The sequence below is a fragment of the Hemicordylus capensis genome, chromosome 5, assembly GCF_027244095.1.
Source record: "Hemicordylus capensis ecotype Gifberg chromosome 5, rHemCap1.1.pri, whole genome shotgun sequence".
In the NCBI taxonomy this organism is placed as follows: domain Eukaryota; kingdom Metazoa; phylum Chordata; class Lepidosauria; order Squamata; family Cordylidae; genus Hemicordylus; species Hemicordylus capensis.
Window position 1 is genome coordinate 41,140,235 of NC_069661.1, and position 18,700 is coordinate 41,158,934.

Genomic DNA, 18,700 nt, shown 5'->3' on the forward strand with positions numbered 1-18,700 from the left:
CTGTGTGGCACTGGACATATATTCTCTTCCATTGTGCGCAGGATCTTTGGCTTCCGCTCAAATTTGTTGCTTGCCATGGCCACGTAGTCCTGGAGTTTCTTGAGCATCTGTGATTTATCCTTTAGTAGAAATACAATCGTGTGTCATGTGAAATCATCGATGAATGTGAGAAAATATTTGAAATTACCTATGGCTGCTGGTAGTGGTCCAGATATGTCGCTGTGGATCAGCTCCAAGGGTCTTCTGGTCTTCCTTTCACTCTGCTTAGGAAATGGCTTGTTAACTGCTTTGGACTCAAGACAACAAACACAGTTAGTTACAATGACACACGGTACAAAATCAATGCCATCAGCTAATCTCCTTTCCTTCATGTTCTGGATTGACTCATAGCTCCTGTGTCCCAGGCGTCTATGCCACCGTTGCAAGCAGTTTTCATGCGAGCATGACTGAGCAAGGTTCACTTCACTGGGCTGGCATGCTTCAGGTTTGGACCAGGCTGGTCTTTCTCTGTCTGTCTTTGATACATGATGTTCCTGCATGCTGTACAGGCCTTTGCATTCAGCGCCTACAAGGCAAACTTCTCCATTCTAGGTAACAACACATTGTCCATTTCTAATATACAGTTCACAGCCTTGTTTCTCTAGCTTGGATATTGAAAGCAAGGAGCTTGAGAAGTCAGGGATATATAAAACATCTCTCACACAAAAATTGTTTAACTGATCCATCCAATAACTTGCAATACAAAATTCCTTCGCCTTTCTTCTTTGCTTTAATTGTAGTATTATTGCCCAAATGAACAATCTCTTCAGGAATATCAAGCAGTTCGGTATAGAAACCTAAATGATTTGAAATATGGAGCATTGAACCTGTGTCCAGAATAAACTTTTCATCGCCTTGCATCAGGGAAACACTAAAATTCTTATCTGAATATCTTTCTGTAAAGTCAGCTTTCCTTGTCTGATTCTCGGGACAGTTCACCACCTTGTGGACAAATTGGTTACACAGAAAACATCTAAAGGCATTAGTCCCAGTTGGCCTCATTCCAGGAGCAGTCTCCCTGCTGGCGATCATGTGACCTCTCTCTCTGGACTGAGTTCTCTTGGCAATGGAGCCAGACCTCTTTGTATGCAAATGTGGGGGGCCCATGTGGTTTCCTCTTGTAGCATTCCCTGCCCAACTTGGGTTTCCTCTGGAATGGCCAATTGTTGCCTTAAGAGCAAAGTTATTTGCCAATTCACCTTCATGTCAAGAATTCAAAACTTCCTTTCTGCTTGCCTCAGAAGAGATAGTTTCCACAGCTCTCTCAAAGGTTAGAGCGGTGTGGGTTTCCAATTGGCCGATTATATTGCTATAGCTAAGTGGCATGCTTAGGAACAGAGCTTCCAGCTTCTGATTCTCTGTAAATTCCTCCTCTGCAGCTTTAAGTGCAGCAAAAAAGTCCCATAGCAGCAACATGCGTGGCAAAACAGTCTCCGTCTTTATACTGGAGATTCTGCATTTTCTTTCTCAAGTTAAAGGTGTATGCCCACCCCTTTTTCATATGCAAGGAATCTAGCTTGCTTAGCATTTCCTTTGAGGTCTCAAGATCACATATGGTAGAAAGATAATTTTTACTCACGGAAGAAGCTATCAGAGCTTGACCTTTAGCATTTTTGAGTTGCCACATCTCTTTAGCAGTTTTCTCAGCAGCTGTGGTTCCATCTGCAGCGGGGTCTTCTTTAGTGACTTTCTGTAGTCCTTTGGCTCGCAATGAAATCCTCAGTCGAGTTTTCCATTCCAAGTAATTGTCTGGGTTCAGGATAGTCAGCCTGAGCTTTCCCTCTAGGTAAGTAGCCATCCTCACTGAGCTCCCTAAAATGGCAGCTGCTGTAGATTAGCAATTCAAAGTGTCCATGGCTAGATCTCACTGGATCTCCTGGAACAGACTTAACTGTTTAGTTGCAGTACATGCAGCTCAAAATTCTGGGCTCCCATAACCTGTTGGGAATTCTCTCTAGTAGGAGAAACCCTTTTCCATTATAGCAGAGTTCACAGAGGCACAACACAGTGGAATTTAGTTAGGCATGCATGTATGCTGAGAGTAGAGTAACTTGGAGCCAGTTCATAGTTTCAAATCAATATAAGTGGTATTTATTAGAGAACTCCATTCTAGATAGGAAAGAGAGGAGTTAAGATCTCTAATCTATCTATCTATCTGGATGCAGATGGATTCTGCATCTCTGCACACAAGGTGCAGGGAGAGGAGCTTGCATATTGCAAGGTAGAAGGAACAGGAAGAGAAAGGGAGGGGAAAGTGCAAAGCGCGAAGGAAGGAAGTTAGTCCCTAAGAGTAGCAATCTACATTCCAAAGGGATAATGTCAGAGCAGTAGAGAAGGGATGACCAATGTCTTGACCCTCTAGCCCTCTGACTCACTAGTCTGTCCTCCACTGTCTTTGAGACAAGAGACAACGCAAAGTCCTTCACTTCCAACAAGCGGGACTTTGGGACCTTCTTCATGCAAGCATGCAGATGCTTTTACCAGAGCAGTTCCATCCTCAAGGGGAATATCTTACAGTGCTCACATGTAGTCTTCCATTCATATGCAAACCAGGGCAGACCATTATAATACCTTCTACTTAGAAGGTAGAAGGCAGCTTAGCAAAGGGGACAATTAATGCTTGCTACCACAAGACCAGCTCTCCTCCTATGTCCCGACACCCTCCCAGTACATCCATTTATCCTGTGTGGGGGCTGTTCTTCTGAATGGCACCTACGCACGTGCTCCAATTATTTGTTTAAACAAGTTCTAAACAGTCTCCAGACATGATGAAAGAACATCACCACAGGTGCACTTTCAGCACATATTCTTGCTTATTGAATAGGCTGGGGGCTGTATCTTTTGATCATACCGTCCATAATAAACTGGTGATATGATTATATATCACTCTTTGTTAAGTGGTGGGAAAATAGAAGCTGGGAAGCTGTGCCTCAGACAGTGAGGTTATTTATATTTGAAGATCTCTATCGTACACGATTATTTATCTGAGAAATTTATTACATTGCCCTTCAGTTCAAAAATTCCCAGGGTGGCTTAAAGCAAAGTTAAAGCAATCTAGAGATCATAATACAAAATTATGATAAAACAACAATAGGAGAGTAAAACAGCAAGAATACTTAACAACATTTTAAAAACTGTAAAACACTGGGCCAACACAAGCTATTCTACAAACAGTAGTCTAACCGAGACTAAAAGGCCTGGGTGAGTATAAAGCTCTTAAATTAAGATATTTGATGCCAGGTGAGATTTCCTGGCATCCAAGGCATTCCAAAGAATGGGTGTTGCAACCAAGATCTGGTTGCCAGTGCCAATTGGCTCTAAGTTTTGATGGTGGGGGCATCTGGAGAAAGGCATCAGTGGGTGATGAACAGTTGAGCGAGTTCACATGAGAGCAGGCAGTCTTTAGAGACCCAGATCTCAAGATATAGTAGGTTGCTGAAAAGAAAATAACTTGTGGGGGGAAACCAGGGGTAGATTTGTGTGTGTGAAAGGTATGTGAGGTTAGTTCTTGGTAGTGGTCCTATTGTCCTCCACACTATGGACGTCGGCGCCTGCATAGACAAACCCCGGAAAACCTTCTAGAGCTATAGAGACTTTTGGAGGTAACCCCGCCCCCTCAATCACCGGGATAGCGACATCAGAGGACCCTCTGCCTTGGTTGTCATTCTGAGGCTAGAGTGAAAGAGAAAGAGAGAGAATGAGAGAGAGAGAGAGAGCGCCTCCCCCATGTATATTTCAGTTTTATTCTTACAATTTAAAAGTCTGAACCTTTCAGTCTCTTCTTTGAAGGTTCACCTGGCTGCCATTGCAGCTAACACTCCACATGTTCATATTTTTTCACTAGACCCTGTTAAATATTTTTCTTCAAAGGTTTGCTTCACCTATATCCTCCAACTCCTAGTCTTCAAAGGCAGCCCCATGCAAAGTACATCACAGTAGTCTATATAGGACTACTATATAGACTTATAAATGGCAGTGGGTAACATTGCCTTGCTGTATTGAGGGACAACACAATCCCTGGATGATCCGTAAATTGATAGTCTCATAGCATTTAAAAGAATTAAAAGAGAATGAAAAGTAGATAATATTTACTGTGCATTTCATTCTTCCTTTAACAAAACCCAAACCATAGTAACAGAGCTGGTTGCAGCTAACATTTGAACTGGTCTCTGTGCTAGAAGAATTTTTTCCAAAGATAATAATAATGTCATTAAAGCACATGCCATAAGAAGCTTCTGATGACCTGTGGTTCTCTTGTGGTATGTCCTTACATCTTTATGCCTGCCTTCCTGTGCTTCCCAACTCAGTCAGCCATGTTATAGACTAGTGCTTTTGTGCCTTTCTGTTATGAGAGAACAGTCTTTGAAGAAATTCAATAGATGGATGTCTTCTGAACACAAAGAAGATATTATATTCCTTAGATATGGACCCAGACTGGAAGACTCACCATTTCTGCTGTATGGTGTGGAGTTGGTTTCAACTAGCTCTGCCTGGTGTACATTTACCATTTTTAAAAAACCTGTCAATGTGATTTTTGGAAAAATCCAAAATATGAGTAGTGAGCTTCTTTAGCCACTAGATGGCACAATAGAGATGAAATAGTAGTAAACGAATTACAGTACACACTGAAAATAGACTGATCTTTAAAAAAAAAAAAATCCCACTGGTTCCTCTAAGGAACTAGAAAATGGAACATTAGGGATTAAGTGTTTTCATGATTGGACTAAAACAATGTATTTTAGGGCAGCCTTTCAAAAATGAAGCATACAGAATAATAAACCATACTGTACATTTATGCAAGGCCAAATAGACACATCACTGCCCCACCTTTGCTCCTTTTCACCATATTATGGAATAGATACAGAAAAAAATCAAGACTAAAGAGTGGTCTGAAGTCTTTCATTTACTGTATGTGTGTATACACATTTCATATGTCTATAACTGTGTGGGTTTAATTTTAAATAAATCATCAAAGTGTAAAAGCTTCTTTCACAGAATAGAAGCTTTCATTCTTTTTGCCTGATTCCAACTGGTGTTATGTAATATTGATTGATTGATTAAGTGCCGTCAAGTTGGTGTCAACTCTTAGCAACCACATAGATAGATTCTCTCCAAGGTGATCTGGCTTCAGCTTGGTGTTTAAGGTCTCTCAGTGGTGCATTCATTGCTGTTGTAATCAAGTCCATCCACCTTGCTGCTGGTCGTCCTCTTCTCTTTCCTTCAACTTTCCCCAGCATTATGGACTTCTCAAGGGAGCTGGGTTTTCACATAATGTGTCCGAAGTACGATAATTTGAGCCTGGCCATTTGTGGAAATGTGGAAATCCTGGATTGGTTTGTTCTATGATCCATTTGTTTGTTTTCCTGGCTGTCCATGGTATCCTCAAAAGTCTTCTCCAGCACCAAAGTTCAAATGTGTTAATGCTTTTTCTGTCTTGCTTCTTCAAAGCCCAGCTTTTGCCTCCATAGAGTGTCATGGAAAAAGCCACTGACTGAATGATTCTAATCTTTGTAGGTATAGACACGTCATGGCAAGCATCTAAATATCCTTTCCAAGGCCTTCATTGCAACACTACCAAGTGCTAGTCTGCTGCGTATTTCTTGATTGCAGGATTCTTTACTGTTGAAGGTCTATCCTAGAAGGCAGAAGCTATCCACCACTTCAGTGTCTTCATTATACATTCTGAGGCTGGTTGCTGTACCTGGTGTCATTAGTTTAGTCTTCTTTACATTTAATTGTAGTCCCATTTTTTCCACTGTGCTCCTTGACTTTCATTACTAGAGCTTGCAGATCATCCGCATTTTCAGCTATCAGAGTGGTGTCATCAGCATAGCGCAGGTTATTGATGCTTCTTGTAATATCACTGTATCATGTTTCTATACCGTCTAACAGAGGGATTCTCAACGTGTGGGTCCCCAGATGTAATTGGACTTCAACTCCCATAATTCCTACCAAAGGCCACGGGGGCTGGGGATTATGGGAGCTGAAGTCCAATCACATCTGGGGACCCACACGTTGAGAAACCCTGGTCTAACATATGCATCCCTAGGCAGTGTACATAAGTTAAAACAGAACAAGTATAAAACGAGATAAAATGATTAATAAAGTTTTATTATATAAAACAGACCATTTAAAATTAATTAATTAAAGCTTGAGAAAACAGGTGTGTCTAAAGGGTCTTTTTAAAAACAGCCATCGATGGAGAAGCTCTGATTTTGACAGAGAGTGCATTCCAGAGCCCTGGGCAGCCACAGAGGCCCAGTCAAGAGTAGCCAACAAATGAACCAGTGGTACTTGTAACCCAACCTCCCCAGATGATCTTAATAGGAAGGAGGAGTCATGAAAAAGGAGGCACTCTCTTAAATACCCTGGACTCAAGCGGTTAAGGGCTTTATAGCTAATAACCAGCACTTTGAATTTCGCTCAGAAACATAGCAGCCAGTGCAGTTCTTTTAAGATGAGTGTTATATGGTCTCTTCAGGTTATCCGGGAGACCAGTCTGGATGCCGCATTCTGCACCGACTGAAGGTTCTGGGCTATGTATAAAGGCAGCCCCATGTAGGGTGCATTACAGTAGTCAAGCCTGGAGGTAATTGGTATATGTAGCATTATGTTAAAGTCATTTACCCCCAGTGATGGGCATAGCTGACATCAGCTGAAGCTGATAAAAACTTCCCCTGGCCACTACCTCACTCTGAGAAACCAGAGAGAGTTTTGGATCCAGGAGCACACCCAAGCAACATGCTTGTTCTTTCTGGTGGAGTGTAACCCCATCCAGAACAGGCAGAACTAAACTATCTCTCGAGTTCTGAGCTCCCACAGTCAGTACCTCCATCTTATTTGGATTCAATTTCAGTTTATCCCTTGTCCAGCCCACTACCACCCCTAGGCAGGCATTTAGAGAAGGAATGGCATTACCTGATGAAGCTGATATGGAGAAATAGATTTGGGTGTCATTAGCATATTGATGACACCCTGCACCAGTGTTCTCTCTAATTTTTTTTAATCTGTGTGTGGAATGAGTTTCTTTTTAATCAGCAGCAGTATCAAGGCAGTGTGTGCGTATGTGCATTCGGAATGGGTCCTAACCTGAGCAGGATCTAAAATTAACTGAGCAGACATCAAAAAACTTGCAAGCGCGTACACATGCACACACCTTAAAGGGAACACTGCCCTGCACCAAATCTCCTTATGATCTCTCCCAGCGGTTTCATGTAGATGTTAAACAACATTGGAGACAATATGGAGCCTTGTGGAAATCCATACGTGAACTCCTGCTTTGCAGAGCAACCGTCTCCAAGCAACACCGTCTGGAATCTGCCAGAGAGGTAGGAACGGAACCACTGTAAGTGCCACCCAATTCCAACTCCCTCAGAAGACCAAGAAGGATACCATGGTCAATGGTATTGTAAGCTGCCGAGAAATCCAAAAGGATCAAGAGTGTCACACTTTCTCTATCAATACCCAATTGGATATCAGCCAGCAGGTCAACCAAGGCAGTCTCAATTCCATAGCCTGCCTGAAAACCAGTTTGAAATGGGTCTAGATCAGTGATTCTCAAACTTGGGTCCTCAGGTGTTATTGGACTTCAGCTCCCATAATCCCCAGCCTCAGTGGCCTTTGGTTGGGGATTATGGGAGTTGAAGTCCAATAACACCTGAGGACCCAAGTTTGAGAATCACTGGTCTAGATAATCTTTTTCCTCCAAGACTGCCTGGAGCTGAGAGGATGCCACCTACTCAATCACCTTGCCCAACCATGGAAGATTGGAAACAATGATCCGGATGGTGGCAGTGACAGAGGCTGTGGCAGCAGTGGTTCAAGCCCATCCAATTATTTCAACACAGGCCACCACCAATGTCACTACACCACTGCTCTGTAAACATACTGCAAACATTTGGAGAGGCTCGCTGTGCAGGTGCCTCTCTCGCCTGTCAATGTCTCTGTTGGGGTTTGTGATTATTTAGCAAAGCACCAAGGAAGCTACTACTCCAGTTACAGAGTGCAGAGTTGCAGCTATTTAAGGAACAAGCATGGAGATCACTGTAGAGTCTAAACTAAATTGATTTATTGGTGAAGTACTGTACATTTGAGATAGGAAAGACCTATCCTATCTATCAGGTACATAATGAATAGATAGGGAAAGAGAGAGAGAAAAAATGTTTCCATCTTCTCTCTAGGAGGAAAGGAAGAAGACTGACTCACTTACAGGAAGTACCTGAAGAGTCAAAGCAGGGGTCATAGAGCAGAGGCAAGCAGGGACAGGCCAGGAGACCCTCACTAGCAGTGTATTGGTATTGTTAAATAGGTCAGGATACAATCCTAAGCTCATTTACTAGGGAATAAGCCACTGAACATTTCTGAGTAAGCAATCATAAGATTACACTGAACATGTGTTTGATATTGGTAGTATGTTGGTGTGGATCTGAGCCATAATTATCTTTGTAATCAAGAACCACAATAAATGACTGTGATATATAAGAGTACTGCAAGCAAAGCTCTGCAGAACATGCTTTATTCTTCAAGCACGCAACACGAAAACATGCAACACGAAAGGGATGAGTCAGGTAAAGGTACGAGCACTTTTCTAAACAAACCCGACAATCCAAAACTAACAAGCAAACTCTATAGAGTGATGCCCCTAGGCTCCTAGTCTGGTCTCTCCACTTTAAGATTTTACGGATATCAGTAAACAACAGTAAAACACAAGCAAATATCAACAATCTTTCAAATAAGCTGGAACCTGTCACTGACACTCAGGTCATTAAACAGTCAGGGCTTAATAGACAACTGACTTTCTGGGGGTAGAGTCAGCAGTCATTTCTGGCAAAAGACCACTCCCCTTTCCCAGGTTGGTGGAAAGTTCAGATCTTGTATATATCCCCTTCAGCCAAGTTTCCAACTACACTACCTCTTCCCACCACAGATCCTTGAGGACTACCAGTTTCAGACAGCTCTCCAAAATTGGGTTTAGTTTTCAGTTGCCTTCCTGAGTTGGAAGGCACTGTCGCAAATGATCTATATGTTCATGCACTATCCAGACATTTGTCAAGCTAACCAAGTAACATATGGGGTCTGCAACCTGCTTGACCATGGCTGGTAGCCACAGTGGGCCTGAACCAAAGTTCCAGGTATACAGAGGCCGAGTTCAGGTGTATCATGAAACCAGTAGGGATGTGAGAACCGGTTTGGATCTGAACCGGTTTGGATCCAACCGGTTCCGGTTCAGCGGTTCAGTTCGGACTGGTTCAGACACCCTAAAATTGGTAGGATGGTAGCTGGCACCCAAGGGTACCTGTCACCCAAACCCCAAAGCAATCGGACACTCGTACGATTTTTAATGAATTTTTGAAAATTATTTTTATTTTTTTCTCATAGGATATAATGGGACTCGAACCAGGCCATTATTTCTTATTGTGGAGCACCCATGGGTGCCAACAACCATGCAAACCCTGAAGCAATCAGACACCCCTATGATTTTTTATGAATATTTGAAATATTTTTAATTATTTTTCTCATAGAGTATAATGGGACCCGAACCAGTCCATATCCCCTATTGTGGAGTACCTAGGGGAACAAAAGCGGGGTGGGTGGTAGACAGACAGGGGTGCCTACCACCCAAAAAATCCCAAGGCAACTGGACACTCCTCTGATTATTGGTGAATTGTTAAAGTATTTTTGAATTCCTCATAGAGAATAATTAGGATTGCAGCAAATGTATAGCTTCGTGTCGGGGGGAAAGGGGTGTCGTAGAGTGCAGTGTGGTGGCTGGTAGTTCCTAGGGTGGGCAAGGAAGCTACCTGAATTATTTGAAAGGAATTGGGCAAAGGGGTGATTTTTAAGTGATTTTTGAAGTTTACGCGTCTTTAAGGTTTTTCTCCATAAAGAAGCATGGAGGTGTCAGCAAATGTATAGCTTCACATCGGGGGCAAAGGGGTGGACTAGAGCAGTGTGGGGTTGGTGGTAGTGCCAGGTAGGGGCAAGGAAGCTACCTGAATTTTTTCAAAGGATTTGGGCAGAGGGCTGATTTTTGGTAAATTGTTGAAGTTTACGCGTCTTTAAGGTTTTTCCTCATAATAAGTTATAATGGAGCTTTCAGTAGCCCCATAAGTGCACTTGGGGGGGTGCTGGGGTGGCCCAGAGTGAGTGGTGGTGTAGTGCACATAGGGTGCCAACCACTCCCATGGGTTTCTAACCCACGGGGTACAGGGTTCTCTTGTTTCTGAGGTATTGAGTGTGGATTCTATGATAGCATATTAGAGTGGATTCATGGTGTCTCATTGAAAATCTCATTTGCTATCATAGAATCCACACTCAGAATACCCCAGAAACAACAGGTTTCCGAACCGAACCGGGCGAACCGGTTTTGTGCACATCCCTAGAAACCAGAGTTAAATGGCGCAGAGGTTAGAACTCCAGTATGTCAGAATTCGTGAAACTCTGGTTTCAGCCTGAAAGCAACCTGTGGTTGGCCTCACCAAACTCCAGATTGAACCTTTGGTTTTCAGAAAGGTTTGCCACCCAGATCTGCAGCCATCAAAGGGTTACATTCAAACCCGGGCACCGCCATAACTGTAATTTTGTGCAAATTTTCAAACCATAGAGGTAGCGGTGCAGACCCACCCAGGGATGCAGCTGCTCTGTGCATACCGTGGCTCTCGCTGGCCATCTCTTGGCCACAGTGCCATGCCCCACCTCACCTCTCTTCCATCCTCACCTCTCTTCCCCATTCTGCCTGGCAACAGTGACGTGTGTGGTGACACATTAAAGAGACACATCTTTTTAGAGTACTCCTGGCTTCTTGCCGCTGTCAAGGGACTTTTTTTGGGGGGGGGGAGAAAGATGGGGATGGTGGACAGTGGGAAGGCCATCCCACCTGTGGAAGCACATGCCTCTTGAGCCAAGCAGGCAGCTGTCTGTGGAAATAAATTGATATGCACTCCATTGCACTGCACTGCAGTTGTGTGCCCCAGCAGGACCCCCTAAAATTGATAGTGGTGTGCCACAAAGGTTGCCTGGTGCAATGCCCCTCTCAGAATAGCCCATGCTGTTTTCCCACCCACAGCCTAGGCTTGGCATAGGAAAGGTGTTACCTGCTGCACAGGTGTGCATCAACAGTGGCCACCCTTGCCAGGACCCTGGGCAGATAGCAGGTGGCAGGCAGAGGTGCCAGTGCACTCAAGGTGAGGACTCTCTTCTCAAGAAGCAGAACAGCATAGTACTCTGCTGTTAAAAGACTGGGGCACAGGTTGCCCTTGCTGCATCTCCAATGTAGTTCTATGATGGAAAAGAGCAACCTGGCAAAAGTGAGGCTGTAGAATGCCAGTGGGCTGTCATTGTGGTAGTGCACAGCTTGATTCCAACACACCTGTTCTTCCCCTCGTTGGTTAACTACATAATGGAGTGTATCTTGTTTGTATAAATACAATGATGTACTCATTGTCCCCCCCCCCTTCCATGAGCCTCACTAATGTTAAGAAGGTTGCTCATCGACTTCTGAACCAGCAGGGATGTTTTGATGAGGGGGTTGGTAAAAGAGAGGCACCTTATCCTGCTCAAAGAATGAGGCACAGATGTGGAGCTGCCATCTCTCCAAGGCCACCCTTGGCCATTCTCAAGCCCACACCTGCTTCCTCCCTATGAGCACTCAATGAATTTGTCAGTGATGCCCTCCACATTCATTCTTGCCCTTCTATAATGCCCTGCAGCTGTCCCATGGTTTGATGTGCTCCATCATGCTATTGTTGATTTTTTTGCAATTGATACGAAGGATGGAGCCTCAAGAGCAATATCCCTACACCTGGGACTATTCCGCTATGTGGGCACTGTTTTTATGGCCACACCCACCATGTTTTTCTGCCAACATCCAGTACTGTACAAGCATGCATGTGGTGGGCAGCCCATACACCCGCATGCACCCACATACACCCGCCCCAATTGCATACACCCGCCTCAATTCCCAGCCGCATGACCAGAGTTTGGTTGCTCACAACATTTAGTTTATTGTTGATGCCTACCTGGTCCAAACAGCCATTGAGTCTCAGAAGCCTTCCTTGCCCATACTATTCATAGGTGGATGCACCACTGGAGACCCCATGGGGAGCAGTCAAGCCACAGACGCCTCTAAGGTGGAGACAGGGGTATTTGTCGAGCTCTGGATCAAAGATGGGGTGCAGACCCAGCTGCAGAAATGCTTCCGGAATGAGTCTACCTACGGATGGAACTCTGAACAGATGGCTGCCCATTGGTACCATTGCACTGCAATAGGTGCAGAGAGAGGCAGCAGCACCACACACACACACCATCCTCAAAGAGGTCACCATACACAATAAGATGTCCAGAGTAGAGCCCTGGGTAATGGCCCACTACAACATGCTTGCCTCGGTCCTGCTGGAAATCAGGGGCATCACCCCTGGGGCCGCTGTGGATATTGGTCACCCAATCCAAGACAAGAGGCCTAGGGCCAGCCAGATGGCCTCCCTTCCAGCTGCGCAAGGGGTAAGCAGGCCCTCCAGGCCATCTGCCTCCAAACAGCACCAGCCACTGCCCCCACAGTGACAACAGAGGACTCATCCATTCTTCCCCATGAATAGCTCATCCATTCATCCAGAGGGCTCATCCATTCATCCACATTTTCCAAGCTTTTGCCAGGGAAGTACCTGCCTGCACCCAGGGGATGGGGTCACAGCACTCTGCCCTTTTTGTGCAGGCTCCATCCACCTCTGTGAGTCTCCATCTTCTTCAGCCCCTCATGAGCACATGCAGCCACCCAACAGCCAGTAAGAGTGCAAAGTGCAGGGGAAACTTCCAGGGATGCCAAGGGCCACAGCGAATCAGTGCTTGTACAGTATGTGGATGCTGCGTATATTGATGGAAAGCGTACTTAAGGACAACATTGTTTAACATATAGAAGAACAGGCCTTGCTGAAGGAGAACCAAAATGGCATCTGCAAGGGCAAGTCTTGCCTCACTAATTCTGAGTTCCTTGAGAGTGTCAACAGGCATGTAGACAAAGGTGATCTAGTTGACATAGTATACTTGGACTTCCAAAAAGCTTTTGACAAAGTTCCCCACCAAAGGCTCTTAGCAGTCATGGGATAAGGGAACAGGTTCATGTAAGGATTGGTAACTGGTTGAAGGACAGAAAACACAGTATAGGAACAGTTTTCACAATGGAGGGAAGTAAGAAGTGAGGTCCCTCAGGGATCTGTAACTTTTTCATAAATGATCAAAAATTTGGGGCAGCCAGTGAAGTGGCCAGATATTCAGGTGACACTAAACTATTTAGGTTAGTGAAATCCACAACAGATTGTGAGGAGTTCCAAGTGGATCTCTAGAAATTGAGTGAGTTCGCAATAAAATGCAGTTCAATGTTAGCAAGTGTTGAGCGATGCATATTGGGACAAAAAAAACCCCAACTTCACATATGCATTGATGGGGTCTGAGCTGTCAGTGACTGACCAGGAGAGAGATCTTTGGGTTGTGGTGGGCAGCTCGCTGAAAATGTCAACTGTGTGCAGCTGCTGTGAAAAAGGCAAATTCCATGCTAGGGATCATTAGGAAGGAGGTTGAAAATAAAAATGCTAATTATAATGCCTTATACAAATCTATGGTGCAGTCTCATTTGGAGTACTGTGTACAATTCTGGTCAGCGTATCTTAAGAAGGACATTGTAGAACTGGATAAAGTACAGAAGAGGGCAACCTTCCTTATGAGTTAAGGCTACAGCATCTGGGGCTTTTTATTATTCTATCTATCTATCTATCTATCTATCTATCTATCTATCTATCTATCTATCATATTTTTATACTGCCTGATATGCACTTCTCAAGACGGTGTACAAATTGTAATATTAAAAGATCACTGATCAAAATACATAAAACTTATTTATTTATTTATTTATTTATTTATTTAGCACATTTTTATACCGCCCTAACCCAAGGTCTCAGGGCGATTCACAACAAACAAATACTAAAAACAATTTAAAACAAATAATAAACAATCAAAAGTTTAAAAATGAAACATTTTAATTTAATTTTTAATAAAATCAATATAAAATTATTAAAATTATTAAAATTCTAATTAAAAGCTAGTGAGAACAGAAGAATCTTGAGGATCTTCCGGAAAACAAGCAGAGTAGGAGATGCTGTTATTTCAGCAGGGAGCATATTCCAAAGCCCTGGGGCAGCCACCAAGAATGTCTGTTTCTGAGTCGCCACCAGATGAACTGGTGGCAACTGTAACTGGACCTCTCCAGAAGATTGTAAAAGGTGGCAGGGTTCATGACAAAGGAGGCACTCTCTTAAATATCCTGGATCCAAGCTGTTAGGGGCTTTATAGATAATAATTTATAAGCAATTTGTATTTCACCCGGAAACATATTGGCAGCCAATGCAGTTCTTTTAAAACAGGTTTTATATGTTCCCTTTGTGTTGTCCCAGAGACCAATCTGGTTGCCTCTTTCTGTACCAATTGTAGTTTTCGGACTACGTACAAAGGCAGCCCCACACAGAGCGCATTACAGTAGTCAAGTCCAGAGGTTACCCAACATATGTACCACTGCTTTAAGGTCATTCACCTCTAGAAATGGACATAGCTGATGTATCAGCCAGAACTAATAAAAAGCACTCCTGGCCACTTCCTCAACCTGAGAAACCAAGGAGAGCTTTGGGTCCAGGAGCACTCCCAAGCTATGTACCTGATCTTTCAGGGGTAGTGTAACCCCATCCAGAACAGGCAGATCTAAACCATCGAAACCCCACAGTCAGTACCTCTGTCTTATTTGGATTCAACTTCAGTTTGTTATTCCTCATCCAGCCCATTACCACCTGCAGACAGGCACTGAGAGAAGATATGCCATTTCCTGATAAGGTCGACATGGAAAAGTAAATCTGGGTGTCATCAGCATATTGATAACACCCAGCACCAAACCTCCTGATGATCTCTCCCAGCAGTTTTTAGTTTGGAAAAGAGGTGACTACAGGGAGAGTGGGAGACATGATCGCAGTGTATAAAATTATGTATGGAGTAGAGAGAGTGGACAGAGAGAAAATTTTCTCCCTCTCTCACAACACTAGAACCAGGGGCCATCCCATGAAACTGAAGGCCAGGAAATTTAGGACCAACAAAAAGAAATACTTTTTCACACAATACATAATTAATCTATGGAATTCTCTGCCATAGGATGTGGTGATGGCCACTAGCTTGGATAGCTTTAAAAGGGGCTTAGACAAGTTCATGGAGGACAGGTCTATCAATGGCTACTAATCTGGTGGCTATAGGCCACCTCCAGCTTCAGATGCAAGATGCCTCTAAATACCAGTTACAGGGTAACAACAGCAAGTGAGAGTGTGTAAACGGCCACTCTGTGTGAAACAGGATGCTGAACTAGATAGGCCTTGGGCTTGATCCAGAAGGGATGTTCAGCACATTTACCTGCAGTAGGCCTAGCAGTAAGGAAAAGATATTCCTGGAAACTTTGGTCACTTAATCCATGGTAGCACCTAGCTGAAACCTTTTAAAGGAGAAATAACATCTGAACTTGAAAAATTTGAATTTTAAACTCAAATGTGAACCTTCAACACTGAGATTGTGAAGGCCTAATTAGATGTTGTGGGGGCTTTGTGGCTGCCACAAACTTGCATCTTTTCCTTTGTCTCTTCAGTAATGTCTAGCTGACGACATTAAATGATGGATGTCACTGTGTGCATAGTTTCTATACCCTCATTCCAGATTATTCATTATGCTTGCATGGGGCAGGGAAATGCCGAACATACACCCATTCCTCTTCTTAGATTATTTATTTATTTATTTGATTTATATACAACCCTTCCAAAAATGACTCAGGATGTTACTGAACAAATGCATTGGAGAAGTGGTTTGGAGGCAGCCATGTGCCACTCATAACATCCAGTTACATCCTGAGCATCATTTGTTCAATGTGGACCTAGTAGTTGCACATGTTGGCAGAGATGCTGACAGAATTAAATTAGCACTCACTGAGGCTTTTTAATATCCAAAATGATTCTGGCTCTGTAGCTTTCTGTAAACCAGTGGTGAGCAGAAGGTAGATAAGGATCTGCTAGTAGATTACCAGATGATTTGTAATAATTAATGAGGATTTCTAACTACTAAGGGTGGAACAACAAAAGGGGTTTCCCTCCTAAGTTAGAATCCTTGATCTGGATTAACTCAGATGTAGATCTGAACTTGTATATGGAGGTCATCTCATATGGAGTGGGTTCACTGAGTATGGTAGATAATAGATTCAATCCCCTGAAGCACCATTTTGGCTCTGGCTCTGCCTCTTCTCCTACCACTATTTTGTTGCTCCCAATCTTGTTGGTGTCCCTCAGATTTCTCATTAAAAAGAACATGAATCCAGCAACCGGGGAGTCTGTCCATGCTGGCTTTAAATGGCAATGCACATTAAAAGTGTGCATGGCTAGCAGGAGGAGTCTTACCAGTCTTTAAATGGTATTATGAAATCTATGGATAATCCCAGTTTTCACCATGAGGCTTGAAGAAAGCGAATATCAATTATCTCCAAATTTGATCACCCCAAACCATTAGGAATTTTCAAAGTAAAGCTTTACTTTTGGCAATAAATAGAAATCCATTTTAACTCGGTAGCATAGAATTCCCTCTGCAAAACTTTCTAGCAAAAATGTGTTTGTTGCCAGAAGCTCCCTGGGTTTTGTTTTTCTTTCAAAACAGTAGGGACATACTAATAATGGCAAGTGCCGTGGCAATAATTACAAGGCAAGCTCTTCTCATTTTATTTGTTGATGGTTAATGAGCACTTAGATAAATTTGTTGCCCTCAAGAAGCCTGATAGGATCCATTAAAAATCTTGCAATTTGCCAGTTAAAAGAAGATCATGTATATTTGCTACCCTGTTAAAACATGATCCCAGTTTTATAGCCCTTGCACACTGGGAATTTCATAAGGAATGAACAGTATATCACTATAAACTCCTGACTGTTCATTTTCATAAAAAATTGCTCTTCATATAAGCCCCTAAGCCTGAATTGAGCCTCACTTGCTTCCTACTTAAAGTTTTTTCAAGTGCTACTAGTTTGCAAGTATTTCAATAGTAGTTGCTGTGTTGGCCCCAAAGAAAAACAGTTTCCAAAATGGTTCAAAAGGTACTTGCATTGTATCCTGTATCTTTTATGTTTTGTGGTTTAGAAGTTTGTCCCAGTGGAGATCCTGCAGAGACTGTGGTGGGTGGAGTCGTAAAGGAAAATGGAGGGAAAGGAGAAGTAGGGTGTGTGTAACTAGTTCAAACTGAACCCAGTTTGATTAGTATCGGCCTGGTTCAACTGGTTCAAACTAGACAGCCCCTGCAAAAAAGGAGGCTTGTTCTGAATTTGAGCTGAACCAGGCCTGGTTCGACCAGTTTGGAGGCTTGTAAAGGTGAATCCAGCAAGGATTCCCCTTTAGAAGCATTGGGGATCCCAAGATACCCCTAAGAAGAAAGGGAAAATGGAGTTGTTTCTTAATAATCTGTGAGTTAAATCTATGTAAGGTTACTTTGTGTTCCTGAGAGAAGCAGCTATAAAACAGATACCTTTTATTAGACCTAATGTGCTGATTAGAACAGCAGGCTGTTGAATTGCATCAGGTTTTCCAACCATTTTTGTCTAAGTACAGTTTATGTACGTGGGTCTCTCATAACTTAGGATGTATGATATTTGCATGAGAAATGTTGCTAATCGGGGGGGGGGGAATGGAGTCTTTGGTATTTCTTTAAATATATTGCTTTTAAATTTTTCTTTAGGAATCTGAAACTCTCCTCACCTGAGAAAATGTGCTGATGTTTTTTTGAAATTATTTTTTCTTCTCTGGAAGTTCCTCAGATGAATGAAGGGAGACTCTCAAATTTTCTGAGGAAGTATCTCAAAGTTTCTCTTAACTCTAGGTGAAATCCAGTGATGACCAAGCAATCTTGGTCATCAATATGAGGAACCCTGCTGATTAGATTATGTTGGTATATTTGAATGCTCCTTTCAAAAATTTCAGATGATTTGTCTTCAGAAGAACTTCCACATTCACTTCTAAGTGCTTTAGATGACATTTTAATGGAAATTCAGTTTGCCCTCAGTTCCACTTTAGGCAATAGATGGCAGTCACCTACAACCAGCTACACACACTGGGTCTATTCACATGACTCAGCAGGTGGGTGGGCGTAAGGCAGGGTTCAACCTACCTTCCCGCAGACAATCTCTCTTGACTATTTCAGTGTGCAAGCTGCACATCCACATGACCTGTGCTGCTGGGAGCAGTGCAGACCAACAGAGGCCGGGATTCATTTCCCCAGGCTCAGCATATTCCAAAAGGCATCGTGTGATGAGTGCGGTGCCTTGGGGGATTCCCCCATCAGACAGGTGCTCTAGGTGCCTGTCTCTGTGTCTCCTCAGTGCCATGTGTTTATTTCAATGGGATACCCATCAAAGTCTGGGGGATGTTACACACAACTTACCTAAGGGGTACAGCCAAGTGTGTGTGCATGTATAAAAAATAGATTTGGGGGAGAGCGAGCGAGTGAGAGAGAGAGAGCGCATGCGCTGGAATTTGTCTGAAGGCACCTTGAGAGTACCTCTCTCAGATGTAGAGTAGTGTATCTTCTGCCTTCCAGGAGGGCTACTTTGCCTCCATT

The 18,700-nt window shown here is 43.3% G+C and overlaps 1 protein-coding gene across 7 annotated transcripts in view; it reads left to right on the forward strand.

Moving 5' to 3' along the window:
• LOC128327611 (formin-F-like) overlaps positions 1–18,700 on the forward strand; it is an 88,336-nt gene that overhangs the window by 18,905 nt on the left and 50,731 nt on the right. For 2 of the 7 annotated variants that reach the window (XM_053256606.1, XM_053256608.1), the window contains exon 1: positions 7,056–7,367. The exons of the other annotated variants lie outside the window; for them this stretch is intronic. The gene's annotated coding sequence lies outside the window, so the exon portion shown is untranslated. Of the gene's footprint in view, positions 1–7,055; positions 7,368–18,700 lie in introns of those variants that run through there. 7 annotated transcript variants of the gene reach the window in all.